Below are 25692 nucleotides of genomic sequence, written 5' to 3'. Positions count from 1 at the left end.
GTTATGAAATCAAAGGCACAAATATTAGTCATTATTTTTAATCAGCTGTTGTGCGTGCTTGCACCTCTGAACTGCAAATGCACAGCTTATCAAGTAACATTTAGTCTTTTACTGTAAAATAAACAATCACATTCGAGAGTTTTATAGTTCATGGAATTTGGAGTGGTAACTAGGGATGGGAATCGCTAGGAATGTAACAATTTAGGTTCCGATTCCTCTCAATGATTTTGTTTCCTTAACAGTTCCATTAATGATTTGTTTAGTACTTTAGAGAAATAAATATTAGGAAACAAAAAGCTGTTTTTACAAAGACTTTTAATTAAGATTTTTCCAAAATACCATTAAACTCATAATTTTTATCTTTAACCATACAGTATATTTTCAGTAATGACACAGATTTAAGTCCCATTAGCTGTTACATCTTCAGTGGCACTGAGTGATTGGATACACAGGGGGTAATTGGGGGGGCTTTTTACCCCAAATGCTATCATTTCACTAATTCAACAATTATTGAATTTATTTATATAATCACCTTGAAATAAATTGAAAAATATATTTGGTCTCAAAATAAATAATGTAATTCACAGTATATTCATTAGCTACACAAATGTACATCATTTAAAAAATTATTAAATATTAGATCAAATTGCCTCAAAATCAACCTTTAGATATTACGCGCAATGATCTCATGGATCAGGAAATATTTGCAGTGTATAGCGTCAAACTGGTGTTTAGGAATGTCCTGTGGTAGTGTTATGATGGGTGTGGAAACAGGACAAGACAGACGAGAGGTGCGGATCCAAGCACGGTTTTATTAAGGATTAACACAGAAGAAACAAAATGTAAACACAAAGGAAAGTCCACGATGGGAAAACAGGAAACTAAAACACCACGAAACACATTAAACACGATGAAACAAAACTAAAACAAAGCTAAGAACTCGGGTAGGGAACACGGACCAAGCTAGACAACATACAGGAAACGAACAACAATCGACAGAGACTAAACAAAGAACCAGGGTTTAAATACACAGACAAAGTGGAGACTGAACGAGACACAGGTGGAAACAATGATGAGTGCAGGCAGTGAGGGAGGCAGGGAATTGTGGGAAATGTAGTTTAACACACGGACAGTGAGACTCAGGGCGGACAACAGGGAAAACGTGACATGGACCAGGATCGGTGACGGGTGAGATGGAAAATACGGAGCGGACAACAAGGAAACGTGAAATAATCGTGATAGTGAAACCGAGAACAAAGGGCAGACAACACAGGAACGTAACATAACCCCCTAAAAGGACCGGATTCCAGACGGTCCTATAGCAAACAGAAACCCCACAAAGAAGAACAAAAACAAAAGATCCAAGGAGTGAGGGGGTAGACCCGGGGGAACACAGACAGAAGAAAGGGAGCACAAGGGACACAGAGACCATCCAAGGAGGCACAGGGGACAAATAGACAGTCTACGGGGGCACAAGGGGCAATTAGGCAGTCCAAGGGGGCACAAGGGGTAATTGGGCAGTCCACGGGGGCACAAGGGGCAATTAGGCAGTCCGTGGGGGCACAAGGGGATAGGCAGTCCACGGGGGCACAAGGGGAAATTAGGCAGTCCGCTGGGGCACAAGGGGAAATGAGACAGTCCACGGGGGCACAAAGGGAAATGGGACAGTCCACGGGGGCACAAAGGGAAAGGTTTAGGAGGCCAGGGAGGTATCGACCGGGCAGGGACAGGTTTCGGTGGTCTGGGAGGTGTTGCCCGGACAGGGTCGGGTTTAGATGGCCCGGGGGCTGGCCGTAAGGCAAGGGCCGGTTCAGGGGGCCTGGGAGGAGGCCACAGGACAGAGGTCAGTTTTGGTGGCCTGGGAGATGGCCGTGGGCCAAGGGCCGGTTCAGGGGACCTGGGAGGTGGCCACAGGACAGAGGCTGGTTTTGGTGGCCTAGGAGATGGCCGTGGGGCAAGGGCCGGTTCAGGGGACCTGGGAGGTGGCCATAGGAGTTAGGCCGGTTTTGGTGGCCTAAGAGATGGCCGAGGGGCAAGGACTGGTTCAGGGGGCCTGGGAGGAGGAGTGGCCACTGGGGAGGCCGGCGGAGCCGCGTGAGGCGGCGCCAAGGAGGACCTCTGAGGCGGAGCCGAGGGAGGCTCGGGAGGCGAAGCCGAGGGAGGTGATGGCTTAGAAGCCTCAGAAGGCGGAGCAGAGGGAGGCTCTGTAGGTGGAGCTGAAGGAGGCTCAGGAGGTAGAGCCGAGGTAGGCGGCGCCGTAGGAGGCTTTAGGAGCGGAGACCTGGAAGGCTCTGGAGTCTCTGGGGGCAGAGCCGTAGGAGGCTCTGGAGGCGGAGCCGTAGGAGGATCAGGAGGCTCTGAGGGCGGAGACGTAGGAGGCTCGGGAGGCTCTGAGGGCGGAGCCGTCGGAGGCTCAGGAGGCTCGAGAGGCGGAGCCATGGGAGGCTCTGGAGGCTGAGCCGAGGAAGGCTCAGGAGGCGGGCCGAGGAAGGTGGCACCATAGAAGGTTTCAAAGGCGGAGCCCTAGAAGGCTCTGGGGTCTCTGAGAGCAGAGCCGTAGGAGACTCGGGAGACGGAGCCGTAGGAGGCTTGGGGGGCGGAGCCCTGGAAGGCTCGAGAGACTTGAGGGGCGGAGCCCTAGGAGTCTCGGGAGGCGGAGCCATAGGAGGCTCGAGAGGCGGAGCCGTAGGAGGCTCGAGAGACTCGAGAGGCGGAACCGAGGGAGGCGGCGCCGTCGGAGGTTTCAGAGGCGAAGACCTGGTAGGTTCTGGAGTCTCTGGGGGCAGAGCTTTGGAGGCTCGGGAGGCAGAGCCGTAGGAGGCTCTGGAGGCAGAGCCGTAGGAGGCTCTGGGATCTCTGGAAGAAGAGCCGGAGGAAGCTCTGGAGACTTGGGGGGCGGAGCCCTAGTAGGCTCAAAAGGCTTGAGGGGCGGAGCCCTGGAAGGCTCGAGAGGCTTGAGAGGCAGGGCCCTGGAAGGCTCGAGAGGCCTGAGAGGCGGAGCCCTGGGAGGCTCGAGAGGCTTGAGGGGCGGAGCCCTGAGAGGCTCAAGAGGCGGAGCCCTGGGAGGCTCGAGAGGCCTGAGAGGCGGAGCCCTGGGAGGCTCGAGAGGCCTGAGAGGCGGAGCCCTGGGAGGCTCGAGAGGCTTGAGAGGCGGAGCCCTGGGAGGCTCGAGAGGCCTGAGAGGCGGAGCCCTGGGAGACTTGAGAGACGGAGCCGTAGGAGGCTCGGGAGGCTCGAGAGGCGGAGCTCTAGGAAGCTCGGGAGGCGGCGCTCTGGAAAGCTCGGGAGGCGGCGCTCTGGAAAGCTCGAGGCGGCGGCGCTCTGGAAAGCTCGGGAGGCGGCGCTCTGGAAAGCTCGGGAGGCTCGGAAGGCGGAGCTCTGGACAGCTCGGGAGGTGGAGCTCTGGAAAGCTCGAGGCGGAGCTCTGGAAATCTCGGGAGGCGTTGGCCCTTGGACGGTCATGGCTGCTGGCGCTGGCTCTTGGACGGTCGAGGTTACCGGCGCTGGCTCAGGAACGGTCGAGGTTACCGGCGCTGGCTCAGGAACGGTCGAGGTTACCGGCGCTGGCTCAGGAACGGTCGAGGTTACCGGCGCTGGCTCAGGCACGGTCGAGGTTACCGGCGCTGGCTCTGGGATGGTCGAGGCTACAGGCGCTGGCTCTGGGACGGTCGAGGCTACAGGCGCTGGCTCTGGGACGGTCGAGGCTACAGGCGCTGGCTCAGGGATGGTCGAGGCTACAGGCGCTGGCTCAGTGACCGTCTGAGGCTACAGGCACTGGCTCATTGACCTCTGAGGCGACAGGCACTGGCTCATTGACCTCTGAGGTGACAGGCACTGGCTCATTGACTTCTGAGGCGACAGGTTCTGGCTGGTTGACCGTGGTATGTGTGGGTACACTGTTCCTGGTCGGCGTGGCTTCAGGCTCGCTGGCCGTGGCTGGCAAGGGCTCAGGCTCGCTGACCATGGCTGACGTGGGCACAGGCTCGCTCCCCGGGGCAGGCGTGGGCTCTGGCTCGCAGACCGGGGCAGGCGTGGGCCGGAAGGCGGAAGCCCGTCTTCTCACCCTCCTCCGGGCTGACGAAGTGGGCCGCGCTGGCTCGGGGAAGGTGACTGGCGTGAGGGTCGGTTCGCTGACAGGTGGGGCTGGTGTTACTAGGGCCGCCGGAGGTGGTTGAAGGGATTCCACTGTGGATGGCGAGGTAGGGTCCTTCTCGGCAATGCCCACGGTTAACGGTGAGCCGCAGACCCGCAAAGTCATCTCCACGAAGCTGCAGAGAGTGCACTTGTGCGTTGCCGGTGGCAACCTTTCCCTCAGCGAGGCGTTCAGGTTGCCCCTGAAGTAGACCACCAGGGCAGAGTCCGGGAAGTCTGAGACGCTAGCCAGCTTGAGGAAGTCGCCTATGTGGTTCAACGCCGGTCGGTCCCCTTGCTTTAGACAAAGCAGCCGATAGTTGGCCTGTTGGACCGCTGGATCCATTCTTTGGTCGATTGTTCTGTTATGATGGGTGTGGAAACAGGACAAGACAGACGAGAGGTGCGGATCCAAGCGCGGTTTTATTAAGGATTAACACAGAAGAAACAAAATGTAAACACAAAGGAAAGTCCACAATGGGAAAACAGGAAACTAAAACACCACGAAACAGATTTAACACGATGAAACAAAACTAAAACAAAGCTAAGAACTCGGGTAGGGAACACGGACCAAGCTAGACAACATACAGGAAACGAACAACAATCGACAGAGACTAAACAAAGAACCAGGGTTTAAATACACAGACAAAGTGGAGACTGAACGAGACACAGGTGGAAACAATGATGAGTGCAGGCAGTGAGGGAGGCCGGGAATTGTGGGAAATGTAGTTTAACACACGGACAGTGAGACTCAGGGCGGACAACAGGGAAAACGTGACATGGACCAGGATCGGTGATGGGTGAGATGGAAAATACGGAGCGGACAACAAGGAAACGTGAAATAATCGTGATAGTGAAATCGAGAACAAAGGGCAGACAACACAGGAACGTAACAGGTAGTTTTTGATACTATTTAGTGCAAAATAACTATAAAATGCCCATCCCAAGAATTAACATAAAAAGAGCAGAAAGACAAGAACAAAATTTGGTCCTGGTATTTCTTTAAAAATTGTTCCAATACTCAAAGCAATACAACAGCTAGACCCAGTATTACAAGAATAACATAATACAAACACAGACAATACGATATACATACAGAGAGTTTTTTATACAGGTACAGAGGGTTCCACGTTGAAAACCTGGCCTAATTCAAACCAGGAAATAAAAGATGGATTTTAAGATTAATTAGGATTCTGTACTACTTCTAGGTCACTAACCAAATAAGCAGAGTAGTGGCAATGACCATGTTAACTTAAATTGAAGCACACAACATAATATTTGGAACTTCTCAAATCAAGCTAGGACAACATGGATCATCAGTTTTTGCAAAAATGTGATTCCATGCCAGCTCAGGTAAATTCAGACATTAGGGCAGACAGACTAAATACTAAGGAGAAATTATTTAATTCATGTACATTTTTCAGTCCAAGTTTTCACACAAATTATTACACTGGTAATATAATTTGTAATGAAGAAAACTGCTATAAAATTACAAAAAAATCAAAACAGGGACATTATTACAAGTGAATTTTTAAACCCCACTGGGTGTGCAAAGGACAATATGTGCAGAGGTATGGAGCTGTACAGTAAATGAATATACATTTACATATTGCACATCTGGGTTTTGAACAGGTAGCATGTAAATATGAATTTACAGCATTCATTGCACATAGACATATACCACACTATAAACTTCGTAATCCCCTTTTCATTTGTGCCTTGTGGAGATTCAGGTAATTAATATAAGCTATTACACAATACAAATACAATCCCAAGGGAGTCACTGTCGCTATGAGGAAGGGCAAACTGTTTATGTAACGCTGTTGTACAACTACTGACACATGTCATGTACCTGAATTAAAATATACTGATGTGCACTCTGAAGTTTTTCTCCACCCTGCTGCGAAAGGGAGAGAAAAAAGTCAGGAACTGTGTTGCTGACTCATGTTTTGAAAGCTCCCTTAACAAAAAGCACAGTCATCAAGACTCCACACATTTGCAGCATCTCTCTCACCAAGCTTTTCATAACAGAGTTCAGTTCTTTCACAACACAGACACTCAGACAGCATAAGACTAAGTGTGGGGTATTCACCTACAGACCACACATCCAGCTGCTTAATAACAACCTCTTGTAGCTTGCGAAACTTCACAAAAGCTATAACATGACAAATATATTTGTTACTATTTAACTACCCTTTGAATAAATCATATGTAGCATTTCAATGTGACAGTGAATTGGAATATATATTGCATGTATTATTTAAGTTATGTGACATGTTAGAAGAAAGCTGGTATGTTGTTATATGTTATATATAGGTAATATGTTATATATGGAATTATTCAACTTCACTGAATTGTGTTAAAGCTTAATGTGTGTAAAGATAGATGGATAATCGGTTTGACAATTTTTTTTAAAGTGTGTAATGTAATTTCTGTCAATTGTGAAATTAAATATTTTTTTCAGACAGCTCTTCCGAATATTCCCTGCACCTACCATTGTACTGCCCCAAACCCATGCCATTGGTTGAGTCAATAAAATAGCACTATAGAGACACAGTGTTTTCACTTTTTGGAAAATATAAATGGATTACTTAGTTGTCTCTGCAATTTAAAAAGGGATGATCGAAATCTGCTTTAGGTGATGTTTAAACTTTTGCACTTGATTGTTTATTTAATAAAGGTTTAATATTTAATATCAGGTTTACCTATACAGTTAGACATAGTGGAAGACAAACTGTGCAAAATCTTAAGATTGCAGAGATTTTTAAGATTTTACATCAAGCGAAAAGCCCTTTATAAGTCTGTATTGGCAATAATACAGGTTAAATGGTGTCTAAATAGAGACATTTTTGGAGAACTTTTTATACATTTTTAAGTGAGTTTTGCATATTGTTTATTCTGAAAGTGCTGGTAAGACATGCATGACTTTAGCCCATGGCTATCAGTCACTGACATTGTATGGCAAAATCTGTAATTCCTAAACTTCCTGTCTGGCACAAAAAAAAAAAAAAAAGTTCTATAAATAACCAGACACCATATTTGCGTACAATCCAGACTTAAGAATCTTAAGGTGTTTTCCCCTGATGAATGTTTTTTTAAATAGGAACCCACACTTTCCCCCCTCAGTCTGTGAATCAGTCAGCTGACGCAAGACAGTAGGAATCTGGTCAGGGGTTTAGCCCGTCTAGACTGAACTGAATGTAACTACAGATGGAAACACGGTGGAAAACAACAGCATAGTTTCTCTAATGAAGCGACATACTGCCACTCTGTGGTGAAATATATTTATAGAGGGCTTTACTCTACTTTCTTTTTTTAGCCCTGGCCTATGGCATTAAAAAAAAAATTGTATTACAGTGGGACAGCTTTATAAATATAAATATATATATACAGTGAGGAAAATAAGTATTTGAACACCCTGCTCTTTTGCAAGTTCTCCCACTTGGAAAACATGGAGGGGTCTGAAATTGTCATCGTAGGTGCATGTCCACTGTGAGAGACATAATCTAAAAAAAAAAATCCAGAAATCACAACGTATGATTTTTTAACAATTTATTTGTATGATACAGCTGCAAATAAGTATTTGAACACCTGAGAAAATCAATGTTAATATTTGGTACAGTAGCCTTTGTTTGCAATTACAGAGGTCAAATGTTTCCTGTAGTTTTTCACCAGGTTTGCACACACTGCAGGAGGGATTTTGGCCCACTCCTCCACACAGATCTTCTCTAGATCAGTCAGGTTTCTGGGCTGTCCCTGACAAACACGGAGTTTGAGCTCCCTCCAAAGATTCTCTATTGGGTTTAGGTCTGGAGACTGGCTAGGCCATGCCAGAACCTTGATATGCTTCTTACAGAGCCACTCCTTGGTTATCCTGGCTGTGTGCTTCGGGTCATTGTCATGTTGGAAGACCCAGCCTCGACCCATCTTCAATGTTCTAACTGAGGGAAGGAGGTTGTTCCCCAAAATCTCGCAATACATGGCCCCGGTCATCCTCTCCTTAATACAGTGCAGTCAGCCCTGTCCCATGTGCAGAAAAACACCCCCAAAGCATGATGCTACCACCCCCATGCTTCACAGTAGGGATGGTGTTCTTGGGATGGTACTCATCATTCTTCTTCCTTCAAACACGGTTAGTGGAATTATGACCAAAAAGTTCTATTTTGGTCTCATCTGACCACATGACTTTCTCCCATGACTCCTCTGGATCATCCAAATGGTCATTGGCAAACTTAAGACGGGCCTTGACATGTGCTGGTTTAAGCAGGGGAACCTTCCGTGCCATGCATGATTTCAAACCATGACGTCTTAGTGTATTACCAACAGTAACCTTGGAAGCGGTGGTCCCAGCTCTTTTCAGGTCATTGACCAGCTCCTCCCGTGTAGTTCTGGGCGATTTCTCACCTTTCTTAGGATCATTGAGGTGAGATCTTGCATGGAGCCCCAGTCCGAGGGAGATTGACAGTCATGTTTAGCTTCTTCCATTTTCTAATGATTGCTCCAACAGTGGACCTTTTTTCACCAAGCTGCTTGGCAATTTCCCGTAGCCCTTTCCAGCCTTGTGGAGGTGTACAATTTTGTCTCTAGTGTCTTTGGACAGCTCTTTGGTCTTGGCCATGTTAGTAGTTGGATTCTTACTGATTGTATGGGGTGGACAGGTGTCTTTATGCAGCTAACGACCTCAAACAGGTGTATCTAATTTAGGATAATAAATGGCGTGGAGGTGGACATTTTAAAGGCAGACTAACAGGTCTTTGAGGGTCAGAATTCTAGCTGATAGACAGGTGTTCAAATACTTATTTGCAGCTGTATCATACAAATAAATAGTTAAAAAAATCATACATTGTGATTTCTGGATTTTTTTTTAGATTATGTCTCTCACAGTGGACATGCACCTACGATGACAATTTCAGACCCTCCATGATTTCCAAGTGGGAGAACTTGCAAAATAGCAGGGTGTTCAAATACTTATTTTCCTCACTGTATATAGTTGAAGTCAGAAGTTCACATACACTTAGGTTGAAGTTATTAAACCTAATTTTTTAACCCTGTACCCTACTTGTTATTTTAAACTTGCATTTTCATTTCTGATTTTTTTTGTGGGTTAGAGAATTCAACTGCAAAATTACTCTAGAACACCCATCCCTAGAATTTACACTTAAGAACTGTAAAAAGTCAGAAAACGGAGCTGAAAGTCATGAATATAATTTGGTCCTGGTATTTTTTTATTAAATAATTCCAGTACTCAAAGAAATACAACAGCAAGACACAGAATTACAAGATCAACAATATAGCTGAAAGCAGCAATCAATGGGCCCAAGTACTGTGGACCCATTTCCTCCAGGCGGCTTTAGTAAAGCAATGCATAAAAGATTTTGAAGCGATATTTGTAAATGTTAATTTTTTTTCTTCCAAAGACTGTTTTAAGGGCCACTCTTCCTGCTGCCAGTTGGTGATGCTATGACTGTGACCCACAGTAGATACATCAAAGTGAGTAGCCCTCAAGACCAACATACGGGTCAATCAAACGATGCACGCAGAAGATATGAGACAATTCTTTCTTCCAATTTTTTTGTTAATTTATCGCATCGCCATGGAGACACCATTTGAGACATCAACAATCCATTCACAATTCAGCACCTTCAATGTTTTGGCATGACGTTGCCTAAGTTTGGTGCCAATCAGATGAATTCCCTATAAGGAGTATTTCAAATTCCAGAGCCATTCCAGTTTCAAACATTCCAAAATGGCTGACTTCCTGTTGGGCGGATCTAATGTCTGTGGTGTGAAAGTTGTCCGGCTTGATTAGATCTACATATAGTATGTATAAAGTTTGGTGACAGTAGCTGAAAAGGGATGTGCTACAGAGTCCCCTAAATATGGCCATTTTCTTTATGGCCCCTTCAACACACCCATGAATTAATCTTTGCCCAGCACTAATGGCCGATGTGTGTGCAAAAGTTCATAAAAATTGAAGCATGCCAAGTACCTCAAACATATGAATATAAAAACTGAAGCAGTTCAGATCAAAATAAATGAGTGCTATTCCAAAGTCACTTCCTGCTGCCAGTTGGTGCCACTATGATTGTGCCCCACAATAGTCATATCCATGTGATCAGCCCCCAATACCAAACATAAATCTCAATTTTGATCTAAATCGCACAATGCACGCAAAAGATACGAGCATTTCCTCTTATTCATTTTTTAGGAGATCAATGTTTGGTGACTATAGGAGAAAAGGCATGTGCTACATAGCATCCCAAAATTCTAATTTTCAAGGTGCCGGTAGACAAGTATCTATATCCACAGTAAAACAAGTCCTATATCAACATAACCTGAAAGGCTGCTCAGCAAGGAAGAAGCCACTGCTCCAAAACTGCCATAAAAAAGCCAGACTACAGTTTGCAAGTGCACATGGGGACAAAGATCTTACTTTTTGGAGAAATGTCCTCTGTCTGAAGAAAAAATAACTGTTTGGCCATAATGACCATCGTTATGTTTGGAGGAAAAAGGGTGAGACTTGCAAGCTGAAGACACCATCCCAACCATGAGGCATGGGGGTGGCAGCATCATGTTGTGGGGGTTCTTTGCTGCAAGAGGGACTGTTACAAATGTATGGTGTAGTGGTCTAAGCACATAACTGGTAATCTGGTAATCAGTAGGATGCTGGTTCGAGCCCCACAGCCACCACCATTGTGTCCTTGAGCAAGGCACTTAACTCCAGGTTGCTCCAGGGGGATTGTCCCTGTACTAAGAGCTCTGTAAGTCGCTTTGGATAAAAGCGTCTGCCAAATGCATAAATGTAATGTAAATGTGTCTTCTAACAGACAATGACCTCAAGCATACCTCCAAAGTTGTGGCAAAATGGCTTAAGGAAAACAAAGTCAAGGTATTGACCATCACAAAGCCCAAAACTCAATCCGACAACTGGAAAAAAAATGTGTATGAGCAAGGAGCCCTACAAACCTGACTCAGTTGCACCAGTTCTGTCAAAATTCCAGCAACTTATTGAGAGAAGCTTGTGGAAGGCTACTCAAAACGTTTGACCCAAGTTAAACAATTTAAAGGCAATGCTACCAATTACTAACAAAGTGTATGTAAACTTCTGACCTTGGAAAATTCCAGTCAAGCCTTTAGGCAATTAGCCAAAAGTTTGGAATAATGTACAGATTTTGCTCTTATGGATAGAAAATGGTACTTTTATTCAACAAGGTGGAATTCAACTGATAACAATGTATAGTCAGGACATTAATAACGTGAAAAATTACAATTACTTTGTAAACTACTTCTCATTAAAAAATCCTCCATGTGCAGCAATGACAGCTTTGCAGTTCCTTAGCATTCTAGCTGTCAGTTTGTCCAGATACTCAGGTGACATTTCACCCCACGCTTCCTTTAGCACTTGCCATAGATTTGGCTGTCATGTTGGCCACTTCGCATGCACCTTACAGTCAAGCTGATCCCACAAAAGCTCCACTCTTTTCCAATTATCTGTAGTTCAATGTCTGTGTTTCTTTGCCCACATTAACCTTTTCTTTTTCTGTTTCAGAAGTGGCTTTTCTTTTTAATTCTTCCCATAAGACCTGCACCCCTGAGTCTTCTCTTTACTGTTGTACATGAAACTGTGTTGAGAGGGTAGAATTCAATGAAGCTGTCAGCTGAGGACACGTGAGTCATCTATTTCTCAAACTAGAGACTCTGATGTACTTTTCCTCTTGTTTAGTTGTACATCTAAAGTCAAATGTCAAGTCAAGTGGTTTTTATGAAACCTGCCCTTCCACGTCTCTTTCTGTCCTTGTTAGAGCCAGTTGTCCACTACAAGACTGTAGTGAACCTTTGTATGAAATCTTCAGTTTTTTGGCAATTTCAAGCATTTTATAGCCTTCATTCCTCAAAACAATGATTGACTGATGAGTTTCTAGAGAAAACTTTTTTTTTTGTTGCCATTTTTGACCTAATATTGACCTTAAGACTATTGCATATTGTGGCAACTCAAAAACAAACACAAAGACAATGTTAAGCTTCATTTATTGAACCAAATAGCTTTTAACTGTGTTTGATATAATGGCAAGTGATTTTCTAGCACAAAATTAGCAATTTAGCATGATTACTCAAGGATAAGGTGTTGGAGTGATGGCTGCTGAAAATGGGTCCTGTCTAGATTTGATCAAAAAATAGTGATGGTGCTGTTTTTACATCAGTAATGTCCTGACTACACTTTGTGATCAGTTGAATGCCACTTTGGTGAATTAAAGAACCAATTTCCTTCTGAAACAGCAAAATCTGTATTTTTCCAAACTTTTAGCCACCAGTGTAAATACATCTTGTAAATCTTTGCAAATTTATTAAAAATAAAAAACAAAAAAAATCACACTGACAGCCTTTGCCATGACACTCAAAATTGAGCTCAGGTGCATCCTGTTTCCACTGATCATCCTTGAGCTGTTTCTACAACTTGATTTGAGTCCACCTGTGGAAAATTCAGTTGATTGAACATGATTTGGAAAGGCACACACAACTGTCTATATAAGGTCCCACAGTTAACTGTGCATGTCAGAGCAGAAATCAAGCCATGAAGTCCAAGAAATTGTCTGTAGACCTCAGAGACAGGATTATATCGAGGCACAGATCTGGGGAAGGTTACAGAACAATTTCTGCAGCATTGAAGGTCCCAATGAGCACAGTGGCCTCCATCTTCCGTAAATGGAAGTTTGGAACCACCAGGACTTCCTAGAGCTGGCCGCCTGGCCAAACTGAGCGATCGGGGGAGAAGGGCCTTAGTCAGGGAGGTGACCAAGAACCCGATGGTCACTCTGACAGAGCTCCAGTGTTTCTCTGTGGCGAGAGGAGAACCTTCCAGAAGAACAACCATCTCTGCAGCACTCCACCAATCAGGCCTGTATGGTAGAGTAGCCAGACGGAAGCTACTCCTCAGTAAAAGGCACATGACAGGCACATTTGCCAAGAGGCACCTGAGGGACTCTCAGACCACGAGAAACAAAAGATTGAACGTTTTGGCCTGAATGGCAAGCGTCATGTCTGGAGGAAACCAGGCTCCGCTCATCACCTGGCCAATACCATCCCTACAGTGAAGCATGGTGGTTGCAGCATCAGACTTGAACCCAACTGAGCATCTCTAGAGAGATCTGAAAATGGCTGTGCACTGACGCTCCCCATCCAACCTGATGGAGCTTGAGAGGTCCTGCAAAGATGAATTGGAAATACTGCCCAAAAATAGGTGTGCCAAGCTTGTAGCATCATACATAAAGACTTGAGGCTGTAATTGTGCCAAAGGTGCTTCAACAAAGTATTGAGCAAAGGCTGTGAATACTTATGTACATGTGATTTAAATTTTTCTTTATTTTTATTTTTTATTTTTAATAAATTTGCAAAGATTTCAAACAAACATCTTTCACGTTGTGATTATGGGAAAATAATTAATTTAATCAATTTTGGAATAAGGCTGTAACATAACAAAATGTGGAAAAAGTGAAGCGCTGTGAATACTTTCCAGATGCACTGTGTGTGTGTGTGTGTGTGTGTGTATATATATATTAGACAGAGATTTGTACATATTTATCTTTGTGTGTGAATATATATGACACACACACACACACACACACACACACACACACACACACACACACACAGTGTTGGGGAGTAACGAAATGCATGTAACGGGAATAGGTACTTAAAATACAAAATACAAGTAACTGTATTCCACAATGGTTACAATTTAAATCACTGGTAATTAGAATACAGTTACATTCAAAAAGTATTTAGATTACTGAACAGATTATTTTGCATTTTATTGTCATTTGTTTAATTTAATATTTAGTCCTTTCAGATAGAAAACATTTATACATAAATTATGTGATCCAAAGTGCATTTAAACAGCAGTGAAACACTTTCTTATTTTTATATGAGCAGACAGAGAAGTTTGAAGTAAGTTTGGAGCTGTCACGAACCCCGCTCCTCTGCCCCATCTCCGCTTCCTCGAGCACGCACCCATACACTCCGAGCGTGCTCGCTTCCCGCTCCCTCGCTCCGCCCCCTTGAGCTCGTACGCTCTTTTTCCTCCCTCAGGCTTTCACGCCCGGTTTGCTATTACGAGCTCTCGCTCAGTAAACTCTCTCCCCTCTGACACACATGCACTCCATGGCGTGCTCTCTTCCCGCTCATCTGCCAGAACATTATGACCACTTACACTCACGCGCTTCCTATCCCCACACATTAGTTACACCTGCACTCGTCTCGTCACCTGTCATTGTTTACACCTGCACTCGCCCCTATAAATACACTATCCTTCCGTTTGTTTCCGTTGGTTATTGTATGTATTGTATGTATTTAGATTCCCGTGTTTATGCCCCCGCTAGTCTCGTCTAGTTTTGCCCCTGCTAGTTTCAGTCTAGTTTCGACCTCCCTCCTCTTGATTATCCTCTTAGCTTGCCAACTCTCTCGTTCCCCTGTCTTTGTTCCCGCTAGTCTCGTCTTGTCCTTCAGCCCTAGTTGTTAACTGTTTTCCCCGCTTATCGTTCACCTCCCTCATTAGATCTGCCCCTTGTTTATATCGTTGTTTCCCGGCTTCCGACCTTACGCTCCCCTCGACTACTCTCACTGGATTTCCCTTGTTTTGTACTTTTGCCTGCACTGCTTTTAATAAACATTAAAAGCAGTTTCATCCACATTGTGACTGTCTCATCTTGTGTGTGTGTGACCGGGTTACAGAATAACCAACCTCACCGTAGACAGTCACAATGTACGCCTACGGATTCGCGCAGCTCTCTAGAGCGGATTTTTGTGGCGTGTTCTGAGCGCGGATTTGCGGCTGGGAGAGATTACCACGCACTCACGGCCCAGGGACAGCAGGTAAGCACTTTGTTTGACTTTTGTCACCCTGTTCTACCTGTGTCTGTCCCTGAGCCCGTTGATGCTCCCAGCGCATTTCTGGCGCCGTGAGCCTTCAACCCCTGAGAGGTTTGACGGCTCTTCGGACGCTGACCAAGGGTTTTTTTGCGAGGCAGCGGTTATGTAACCCATAGCCCGCCCTTAACATTGTGGAGCCAGCGGCTCGACTCGTGTGTTTGCGCCAGGGAGTCGACCCTTGGAGGATTATGTTGTGGATTTTTGTGCCCTGGCCAACCAGGTGAATTTTAATGAGGTGGCTCTGAAGACTATTTTTCAGTGTGGACTGAATGAGCCAACCTCATCATTAATGCCTGGTGGTCGCTGCTCCCTCAACCTGGCTCAGTTTATTGACCTCGCCCTACTGTACGCTGGTTCCTCGTTTACTGTGGGGGAGGCAGATACTGAACCAGCGCTCTACACCACGGCCCCCGCTTTGAGGCCTACCACGGCCCCCGCTTTGAAGCCTACCACGGCCCCCGCTTTGAAGCCTACCACGGCCCCAGTCCCTAAGCCTGACACGGCCCCAGTCCCTAAGCCTGACACGGCCCCAGTCCCGAGGCCTGTCACGGTCCCAGCCTCGAGGCCTGGCACGGCCAGCGAGTCAACGCCCATGCCCGCCACGGCCAACGAGCCGGCGGCCATGCCCGCCACGGCCAACGAGCCGGCGGCCATGCCCGCCACGGCCAACGAGCCAGCGGCCATGCCCACCACGGCCAACGAGCCAGCGCCCATGCCCGCCACGGCCGGTGAGCCAGCGCCCCTGCCTGCCACGGCCGGTGAGCCAGCGCCTGTAGCCTCGACCCCCCCCTGAGCCAGCGCCTGTAGCCTCGACCGTCCCCATGGCCACGTCCCCTGTTGGCCGAAGACGTAAGAGAAGGAAGAGGGTCCCTTCTCCCCAGTCTCGTCTTGTGCTCAAGACCTCTGCTCCGCCCTCAGAGTCTTCCACGGCTCTGCAGACCTCTGCTCCGCCCTCAGAGTCTTCCACGGCTCTGCCGGGTTCTGCTCCGCCCTCAGAGCCTCCCACGGCTCTGCCGGGTTCTGCTCCGCCCTCAGAGCCTCCCACGGCTCTGTCGGGTTCTGCTCAGCCCCTCTGAGCCCTCCCGGGCTCCGCCTCACTGAGTCTCCAAGGGCCCCTCACGAGCCTCCTAGGGCTCCTCCTCACGAGCCTCCCAGAGCTCTACCCCTCAAGTCCCTCAGGGCTCCACCCTTCAAGCCTCTCACGGCTCGCCTCTCGAGTCTCTCAAGGCTCCATCCCTCGAGTCTTTCATGGCTCCACCCCTCAAGCCTCTCACGGCTCGCCTCTCGAGTCTCTCAGGGCTCCATCCCTCGAGTCTTTCATGGCTCCACCCCTCAAGCCTCTCACGGCTCGCCTCTCGAGTCTCTCAGGGCTCCATCCCTCGAGTCTTTCATGGCTCCACCCCTCAAGCCTCTCACGGCCAGCCTCTCGAGTCTCTCAGGGCTCCATCCCTCGAGTCTTTCATGGCTCCACCCCTCAAGCCTCTCACGGCTCGCCTCTCGAGTCTTTCAGGGCTCCATCCCTCGAGTCTTTCATGGCTCCACCCCTCAAGCCTCTCACGGCTTCACCTCTCGAGTCTCTCAGGGCTCCTCCGCCTCTCAGGGCGTCCCCTCTCGAGTCTTTCATGGCTCCACCCTCTCAAGCCTCTCACGGCTCTCGCCTCTCTCGAGCCTCTCAGGGCTCCGCCCCTCCCGAGTCTCTCAGGGCTCCTCCCCTCTCAAGCCTCTCAGGGCTCCCCCTCTCGAGTCTTTCAGGGCTCCTCCTCCTCTCAAGCCTCTCAGGGCTCCTCGGCTCTCCTCCCGAGCCTCCTCACGGCTCCCCCTCCAGAGCCTCCTCCCGAGCCTCCCAGGGCTCGAGCCACTAGAGGCTCCTATGGCTCTGCCTCCCGAGCCTCCTCACGGCTCCCCCTCCAGAGCCTCCTCACGGCTCCACCTCCCGAGCCTCTCATGGCTCTGCTCCCTAGGACTCCAGAGCTTCCTAGGGCTCCGCCTCTCGAGCCTTCCACGGCTCCACCACCAGAGCCTCCTACGGCTCCACCTCCCGAGCCTCTCATGGCTCTGCTCCCTAAGACTCCAGAGCCCTCTAGAGATTAGCCTCTGGAGCCTCCTGCGGCTCCGCCTCCCTCGGCGTCACCTCCCCGGCTCTGCCTTCCAGAGCCTACCAGGGCTTCACTCCTGGAGCCTCCTACGGCGCCACCTCCCACGGCGTCACCTCCCTCGGCTCTGCCTCCAGAGCCTTCCAGGGCTTCACCTCTGGAGCCTCCTACGGCGCCACCTCCATGGGCTCCACTTCCTGAGCCTTCCAGGCCTTAGCCCCTAAAGCCCCCTTGGCTCCACCTCCAGAGCCTTCCAGGCCTTAGCCCCTAAAGCCTCCTTCGGCTCCGCCTCCTGAGCCTTCCAGGCCTTAGCCCCTAAAGCCCCCTTGGCTCCACCTCCAGAGCCTTCCAGGCCTTCGCCCCTAAAGCCTCCTTCGGCTCCACCTCCGGAGCCTTCCAGGACCCCACCTCCGGAGCCAACTCACGGTGCCGCCCCTGGCGGCTCCGCCTTTCACGGCTCAGCCCGGACTTCCTGACCCTCTACCTGTCCTGTGGCCTCTTCCCTGGCCTCCGGACCCTATTCCTGTCTGGTGGTCACCTTCCAGACCCCGGACCCAATCCCTGTCCTCAGGAGTTGCCTTCCAGACCTCCTGACCCAGTCTCTGCCCTATGGCTGCCCCCTAGACCTCCCGACCACCCGCCTGTCCACTATGTTCCCCTGACCTTGCCTTGAACTGCCCGTTGACCCCCATGGACTGTTTCATTCCCCTTTTGTGCCTTCTGTCCCCTCGAGCTCACACGCTCGTTCTGTCCCCTCGAGCTCACACGCTCGTTCTGTCCCCTCGAGCTCACGCAACCCAGCGTGGCCGTCAGGAGCCGTCCTATTCAGAGGGGAGTACTGTCACGAACCCCGCTCCTCTGCCCCATCTCCGGCTTCCTCGAGCACGCACCCATACACTCCGAGCGTGCTCGCTTCCCGCTCCCTCGCTCCGCCCCCTTGAGCTCGTGCGCTCTTTTTCCTCCCTCAGGCTTTCACGCCCGGTTTGCTATTACGAGCTCTGCGCTCGTAAACTCTCTCCCCTCTGACACACATGCACTCCATGGCGTGCTCTCTTCCCGCTCATCTGCCAGAACATTATGACCACTTACACTCACGCGCTTCCTATCCCCACACATTAGTTACACCTGCACTCGTCTCGTCACCTGTCATTGTTTACACCTGCACTCGCCCCTATAAATACACTATCCTTCCGTTTGTTTCCCGTTGGTTATTGTATGTATTGTATGTATTTAGATTCCCGTGTTTATGCCCCGCTAGTCTCGTCTAGTTTTGCCCCTGCTAGTTTCGTCTAGTTTCGACCTCCCTCCTCTTGATTATCCTCTTAGCTTGCCAACTCTCTCGTTCCCCTGTCTTTGTTCCCGCTAGTCTCGTCTTGTCCTTCGCCCTAGTTGTTAACTGTTTTCCCGCTTATCGTTCACCTCCCTCATTAGATCTGCCCCCTTGTTTATATCGTTGTTTCCCCGGCTTCCGACCTTACGCTCCCCCTCGACTACTCTCACTGGATTTCCCTTGTTTTGTACTTTTGCCTGCACTGCTTTTAATAAACATTAAAAGCAGTTTCATCCACATTATGACTGTCTCATCTTGTGTGTGTGTGACCGGGTTACAGGAGCAGAAGAAATAGAAATAAACCTTGTGTAAATTGTCAGCTTTACACTAAGCTAAAATGCTATTTCTAGTCATTTTACATGCACATATTGCCAGGCACTGTAATGCTTTTCCCCCCAATATAAATGGTTTAGTCTGACAAATCACGAAGCCAAACAGCAAAAGTCTGTATTCCACACATTTAATGGCAGATACACAGGATGCATGCTCTTCTCATACATGAGAAAATTAACAAACCATAAGCATCACAAAACATAAAAGTATAATAAAGGTCAGGTAGAGCAGATCGGTCATCATCCACCTGCACACAGACTGAGAAGTAACTCTCTAGTCACACAGCGAACGCATATGAGATACTTCTTAAATGTACCCTGCATACTAATAGAATGCATGTAAATACATTGTCTTAAACGTTACAGAACGATCATATTTTTTAATCAAGAAAAATCACGTTGGACCATAATTCCTTTTTTTCTAGTAAGACCTTTGATATTAGGGCAAAAATCATATTCTTGATAATAATTTTTGTATTGTTTTCCTGTAACAATATCTGAAAATCCTTAAAACAAGATTAATTTGATTCATCTAGTTTTAGAAGCAACACTGCATAAGATATTTAGGTGTTTCAGAGAATGTATTTTTAACATGTGTATTTTGTCTTACTGTACTGGCAGAGTTTTTATAGTCAAAACAAGTGAAAAAAAATCTGAAGAAGTAATCCAAAGTATTTAGAATACTTTACTGACCTAGAGTAATCTAACAGAATACATTATAAATTACCTTTGACAGCTTGCAATCTGTAATCTGTAGTGGAATACATTTCAAAAGTAACCCTCCCAACCCTGTATGTATATATATATATATATATATATATATATATATATATATATATATATATATATATATATATATATATATATATATTTATATAAAATACAATACATGTCTGGAAACTGTTAATTGATCTAATTAAATTTAGAAAAGAGTAAATTTACTGTAAATATATGGTAATTTACACATAGATGTGTCTGTTTATAATAAATGTACTAAAAAAATAGGAATTACCCATAATGGCATAATCAGAGAAATATGCTTTTGTGCAATTTTTTGTGTGGTACTATAAAAAAAAATTGCTGCTTGTTTGAACAATTTATTTTAAAATTATTGGACATATTGTCCCATTTCTAGAATCATCCTGTCCTTTCTGCATCTTGTCTTGTTTGGTTTCTAGACTTACACATATAAACTGAAGTCAATCCTTATCTTTTCCCGAATGTGCAAACAAAGTGAAGTCACTTAAAAGCAATGTGCAATTTAGAGACATGCAGACATCAACTGTCTAGATATCAGCACTGAACCCACAAGAAGGGCTCATCTATCTATATTAACAAAACTGAACAGTGGACTTAGACCTGGGTGGTTGCTATGTATATAGCTCAATGTAGGATACAGAGTATCTGCATGAACCAGAGTGATATTGTAATACTGACATAACCATGTGGTCAAAATATGGAAGTGGCTGTGCTGCATCAGATTAACTGTGTACCTCTCTGTACAATTCTCTTATCAGTTGAGTAACAACATAACAAGTGTCTGCAGTATTCCTTGTTTTTGGACTTTGGCTTACCTGAATGATGGAAATGTAGTAGACTAGAGGTGGCACAGGGACCTGCAGGTAACTTTGCTTGTCTATGGAACAAAAACACAAAGCACACGGTAGTTATAAGAACAAGTAAAAAAAAAACTATTTAAATATGTTTTACATCTAATTGAGTGGTCCCTTCATCTTCCTATAATATAAATATTTAGGTTTATAAATAATCAGGCCATATAAATAATAAGGTTTTTATGTGACAAAAACATACATTTAACAAATATATATATATTTTTAGTATATTTTGCTTAGAATAGATTTTTTTATTTAAAAATAAAAAAAATTATTTAAAAGTGGCACCACTTTAGCAAATTCTGTAATAAACAAAGAGGTAAAAAAATAATAATACATGCAATAATGTTTGCAACAGTCTTGTTACAAATTAGTGAAATATAAATTCAACAACTTCAAATTGGTTCACAAGAGGGCACTCTATCAATGCAAGGCCAATCACATAATTCATATAAATCAGATTAGGCTAGAATTAGCATTTTTGCACTCTTAATCTACTTTTAGTGGTCATGCAGAAGTAATCTGCCCCACCACCATTTGCGGGATCGTGCTTTTATCCCTCTCTAATCATGCAATCGTAATATGTTCAGACAGGCTTAAATCAACTAAGTGTACACATACTGTAAATTGTACTCTGTATTTTCATAGGCTATTGACTAGCAATCTAATGATTCCTTATGCCGTGTATGACTTGATCACAGCAACCTTGACTTTATAATACACCATCTAGTGTTTGAAGGCTCATTGACTTTCAAAACTACCATTATGACCAAAATTAGAAAGGACGTAAGAAAAAAAACAACGCTTTTGCATTTAATTCTTCATAAATGTCAGTGCGTAATTTCCTCCAAGGCCACGCTAAAAATATATTCGGGGATTTTGTAGTAACGCTTAGTTCACAATAAATCAATCCTGTATATATGTAATGGTGTATTAAAATAAATCCAACATATTTATAGTTCAATCATATCTGGCTGCACTTTCTTCATACTCCATTTCAAAGTTGTTTACAAAATGCTGAAAATAATGTGCGTTAGAGCTATAACCATTAGTCATGTTGTCAAAACAAATATTTCCAACCAGCCAAGCCAGAGTGGAATGAGAGAGATGTGCGGCGTCAAAATCAAAAGCTATGAATTATTAAACTCTTCTCATTCAACAGAGCTCCGAGTATGATCCTGGCCAAGCAAAACAACGTGGATGGACCAGTTGATACACCTACTGTAATTCTCTAACCATCTGTGTTACTGTATACTTAAAAAAAATCTATTTTTTTTAGAATAACCAAAGGAAATGTACATGTTAATTAGGTTCCTATGAAGTAAGTTAGTGAACAGAGTCTGTAATTAACATACAGTGCAGGTCCAGCTGCAATTATGTTCTAGTCCCTGGAAGGCTTCAAACAAGAGAAATATTTGTCTCTTCAAGCCATCCGATCAGCCTGAGCTAATTGATTCTAAAAACTTTTGGCTGTTCGTCAATTCATACACTCTTGTACAAAGAATTTGAAAATACACATAACCATATATGCATGCATTAATACATAGAAATGAACATTTAAGTGATTAAACACTTTCTGCTAAAAATAAAATATTATTGGTATATTTCTGGAATCTTACATAATGTGATCAAAGTGAATCCCAACATTACAATAAGTGTTAAGAGTAACCATTCATGTTCATAACAGTTTACACAGAGTTTAAAATGAACACAAACCCAATATGGGCCTTTGTTACGTTTTTTCCTCTAAAAGCTGTGCATACATCACAGGGGAGGGGGAGGTGGTACATGCACCTGTACTAGGCAATGTGCCAAAATGTAACAGACCTGTAATAGAAACATTATAGCATATGTTAGGAGAGTTTGTCGTAATGCATGTTGGTGCATTGATAAGACATGCTATATAGCAAATTTATATGTAATGAATTTAGGCAGACTCTGTGCACAAATCTATCTGTCTATTTCTGTGGCTTGTTTTGTTTTGTTTTTATTGAAAGGATCCCCATTAGCTACAGCCGTGCTGCAGCTATTCTTCCTGGGGTCCTGAAAAATATGTACATTAAAAATACAACAAATAAATGGGAAAAAAGAAAAATACACAAACACATACACATATACACATACATATACACGTGTATATACACATATCAACATACATATATCCCCTTATACGGGCATGAAAGATACACGTATATAAAAACACATTCTACACATACGCCTATTACATACCTACACATGTGCATGTACATACATATTCACACACATATATTAATAAATATAAACAGTCAGATATATTATTTTAATAGATGCTGTTTTACATATAATTTAAATTTATTGACATTATTAGTAAGCATAATATGTTTTGGCAATTTATTACATTCCCTCATACCTCTGAACACAACAGTGTTTTTTATGGCATTTGTTCTTACTATGGGTAAGGTGAAGTTACCTTTAGTTGCATGTCTGGTACTGTACTGATGATTGTCTACACTAAAAGAAAGATGCTTGAACAAAACAGAAGGAAATTTTGAAATAGAAATATTTCTTATGAAAATTAACAGTGAATACAACAGTCTATCTTCAACCAACAACCAATTAAGATCTTTGTGTATTAATATAATATTTCTCCTATAGCTGCACCTAAGTGCTACACGAGCAGCTCTATTCTGTATAAGTTGTAATTTATTCATATATTCACCAGTGACATTTGACCAAACTGCTGGGCAATAGTCGAGGTATGTCAATATTAGTGCTTTCATCGCATAATTCATAATATTTGAAGTTAAAAAATTTGCGTGTCTTCTCATAATAGATATACCTCTTCCCATTTTTGCAATAATATTACTAATATTTTTTTTCCACGATAATCTAGAGTCAACTATTACACCCAGCAGTCTGGTCTCATGCACCTGTTCAATAATTGCGTTATTAATTTTAATATTAATTACAGGATTTTGATTAATGTTATAATTTGAACCTACAATCAAGTAGTTAGTTTTTACAGTATTTAATGCCAGTTTATTTAATTTGATCCAATCTACTACATATTGTAATTCTTTATTTAAAACAGTTTCTAATTCCATTTGTGTACTTGCTGATGTATATATAGTTGAATCATCAGCTTACATGACAATGTTAGCCTTACATAAAATATACGGTAAATCATTAGTAAAAATATTAAATAATAATGGACCCAGACAACTGCCTTGGGGTACTCCACATGTAATATTTCTGAAACCTGAGAAACTGCCATTAAAAAACACTGCTTGCAAGGTAATGTCCAAAATCAAGATAATGCCCCAGCATGGTATGAGGTCACTTTCTATAATAGTAAACAGAAGCAGTCCATCAGCTCTCTAATGTAAAATGTTTCATGGACCAAAGCAAATAAAATAATTTATCTGTTAGATTTACAGTCCTTTCTGTTCGGGTTTCCAAGCATGAGTGGCTTCCCTATAGGGGAGAAATGTGAAAATACAAAAGACACCTATTTGGCATGCATTACAGCAGGGACATTCATACTTTTTGGACATACATAATGTTATACTTGAGAGGGACCCTCTTCCTAAAATATAAAAGCAGTTTTAATTTTTCAAGTACAAATGAACCCAATTTTACAGTAAGAAAAATATGTGTTCAATGAAAATAAATACTTGGCTTTTATGTCAAATAAAATCGTTATGTAATTGTACCTATTGTTAAAGATATTATTAAAATCCTATATGTAAAATATTATCTTCAAAAAAAAATTACAATATTTTTCTTCACTAATCTTTGTCTATAAACCAAAAGAGGAAACTTTTCAATTAACTTCAAATATATTTTGTGAGGTTTTTTTTATTATTATTTATGCATATAATGTAGTGTTTTCATAATAAATCTGATTCCATAGCAGCATTACTTGGAATATGACCTCAAAGTGAGCAAGCAAAAGGTTCTTGATTTTTATTATTATTATCACAAAACTATGGCCTAAAATCATAAGATTAATCATAATCTTGTAAAATAATTATGATTAATCTTATGATTTCCAACCAGCTTTTAGAAATTAAAGTAAAACAGTAATAATGTAAAATTATAACTTATTTACACTTAGACTAAACCTTTTTCTTTAGGTACATCAGACATGTATAATATACTTATCTCATATTGAATCTCAAATTCGCTAAAATTAAAAGCATATAATTAAGTATGCAGAATCTTATAAGTAAACTTACACATAAATGTCAGGCAAACCAGGCCTGTGGAACTGATATAGAGTATGTTCTGCTCACCTGATTTTGGGAAGCTCAACGCTTTTTCAAAGACCAAAAACTCAACCACGAGCATTCAACTGCAGTCATTCAATGTTTTGATCATGAAAATGATCATATCGCCTTAATAAAACGCCCTGAATGGATGCAAACGTGCAGTTAGATGCATAAAGCACAGCATATCTTGCTTCAGAGCTCTGTTGCTGTTGGTAGGCCTTGCTCACACTGATGGAAAGACAATGCGGGCATTTTGACAACACGGTACACTATGTACGCCTCCCTGCCTTTACCTCGAAAGGCTCAATAAAATGATGGATACAATGTAGCTACTTTTAAACACCCGGCGCTCCCAATAACACTCACAGAATACCATAATCTACAACGCGTCAAAGTGTTGACAGGAGGTGCCTGAAGCTTCTCGCCCGTTATGATATATCGGTCTATAGTTTGTGTGAGACTTAACGCAAATACTCGATTTAGGCCTCGAGTTTCTTTCCACTGTAGTTATATAAAGTGTATAATGTATTAAACACGCTTAAAATAAATCCCACTCCCAACACCACCGGACAAACCTCGGAAAATTCAAGAGCTTTCGGATTCGTGACACCGGTGGAGTTGAGCGCCGCGCGCCCTGCCTAGCGAAAACGCGCTTGAAAAACAGAGAGCATTAAGCAAACGGATGCTCGATGACAAATATAAAAGGAAGGAAGAAAATAAGAGCGTGTTGTTCAGTACTCACCTCGTTCTCAGTGATTGTGGAGGTAATTTAAAGGGCCAGGTTCGCACAGACCCCCCAAACAAACACCACCCCCTCCGTTCACCAGTGTCCACCCAGTCAGTCCCCCCACCGCTGTTGACAGCGTTCTCGCACACAAACTTGCTTTTCTCTCCTGGGGAAAAAAGGCTAAGTCGGTTCTGAGTCAAATAAGGCGGCTCTTTTTTTAAATCGGAAACCAATCAGTTGTGCAAGCTCTTCGGACGCCGAAATTTGGTTGCGTCCGTCGGCGGACCGTT

The 25692-nt window shown here is 44.2% G+C and overlaps 1 protein-coding gene across 4 annotated transcripts in view; it reads right to left on the bottom strand.

Moving 5' to 3' along the window:
- Nucleotides 1-25473, bottom strand: part of LOC127644671 (guanine nucleotide-binding protein G(I)/G(S)/G(O) subunit gamma-7-like) — a 50046-nt gene extending 24573 nt beyond the window's left edge. Inside the window, exons 1-2 of one of the 4 annotated variants that reach the window (XM_052127977.1) lie at nt 25418-25473; nt 20387-20448 (exon numbers count right to left, since the gene is read on the bottom strand). The gene's annotated coding sequence lies outside the window, so the exon portion shown is untranslated. Of the gene's footprint in view, nt 1-20386; nt 20449-22141; nt 22253-24699; nt 25368-25417 lie in introns of those variants that run through there. The other 3 variants (XM_052127976.1, XM_052127980.1, XM_052127979.1) reach the window with 3 other exon arrangements.
- Between the last annotated feature and the right edge of the window lie 219 nt (nt 25474-25692).

This window comes from Xyrauchen texanus, chromosome 6, assembly GCF_025860055.1.
Source record: "Xyrauchen texanus isolate HMW12.3.18 chromosome 6, RBS_HiC_50CHRs, whole genome shotgun sequence".
Taxonomy (NCBI): Eukaryota; Metazoa; Chordata; class Actinopteri; order Cypriniformes; family Catostomidae; genus Xyrauchen; species Xyrauchen texanus.
The sequence above is the reverse complement of the archived record's forward strand: the minus strand, read 5'-3'. Positions and strand labels throughout refer to the sequence as shown.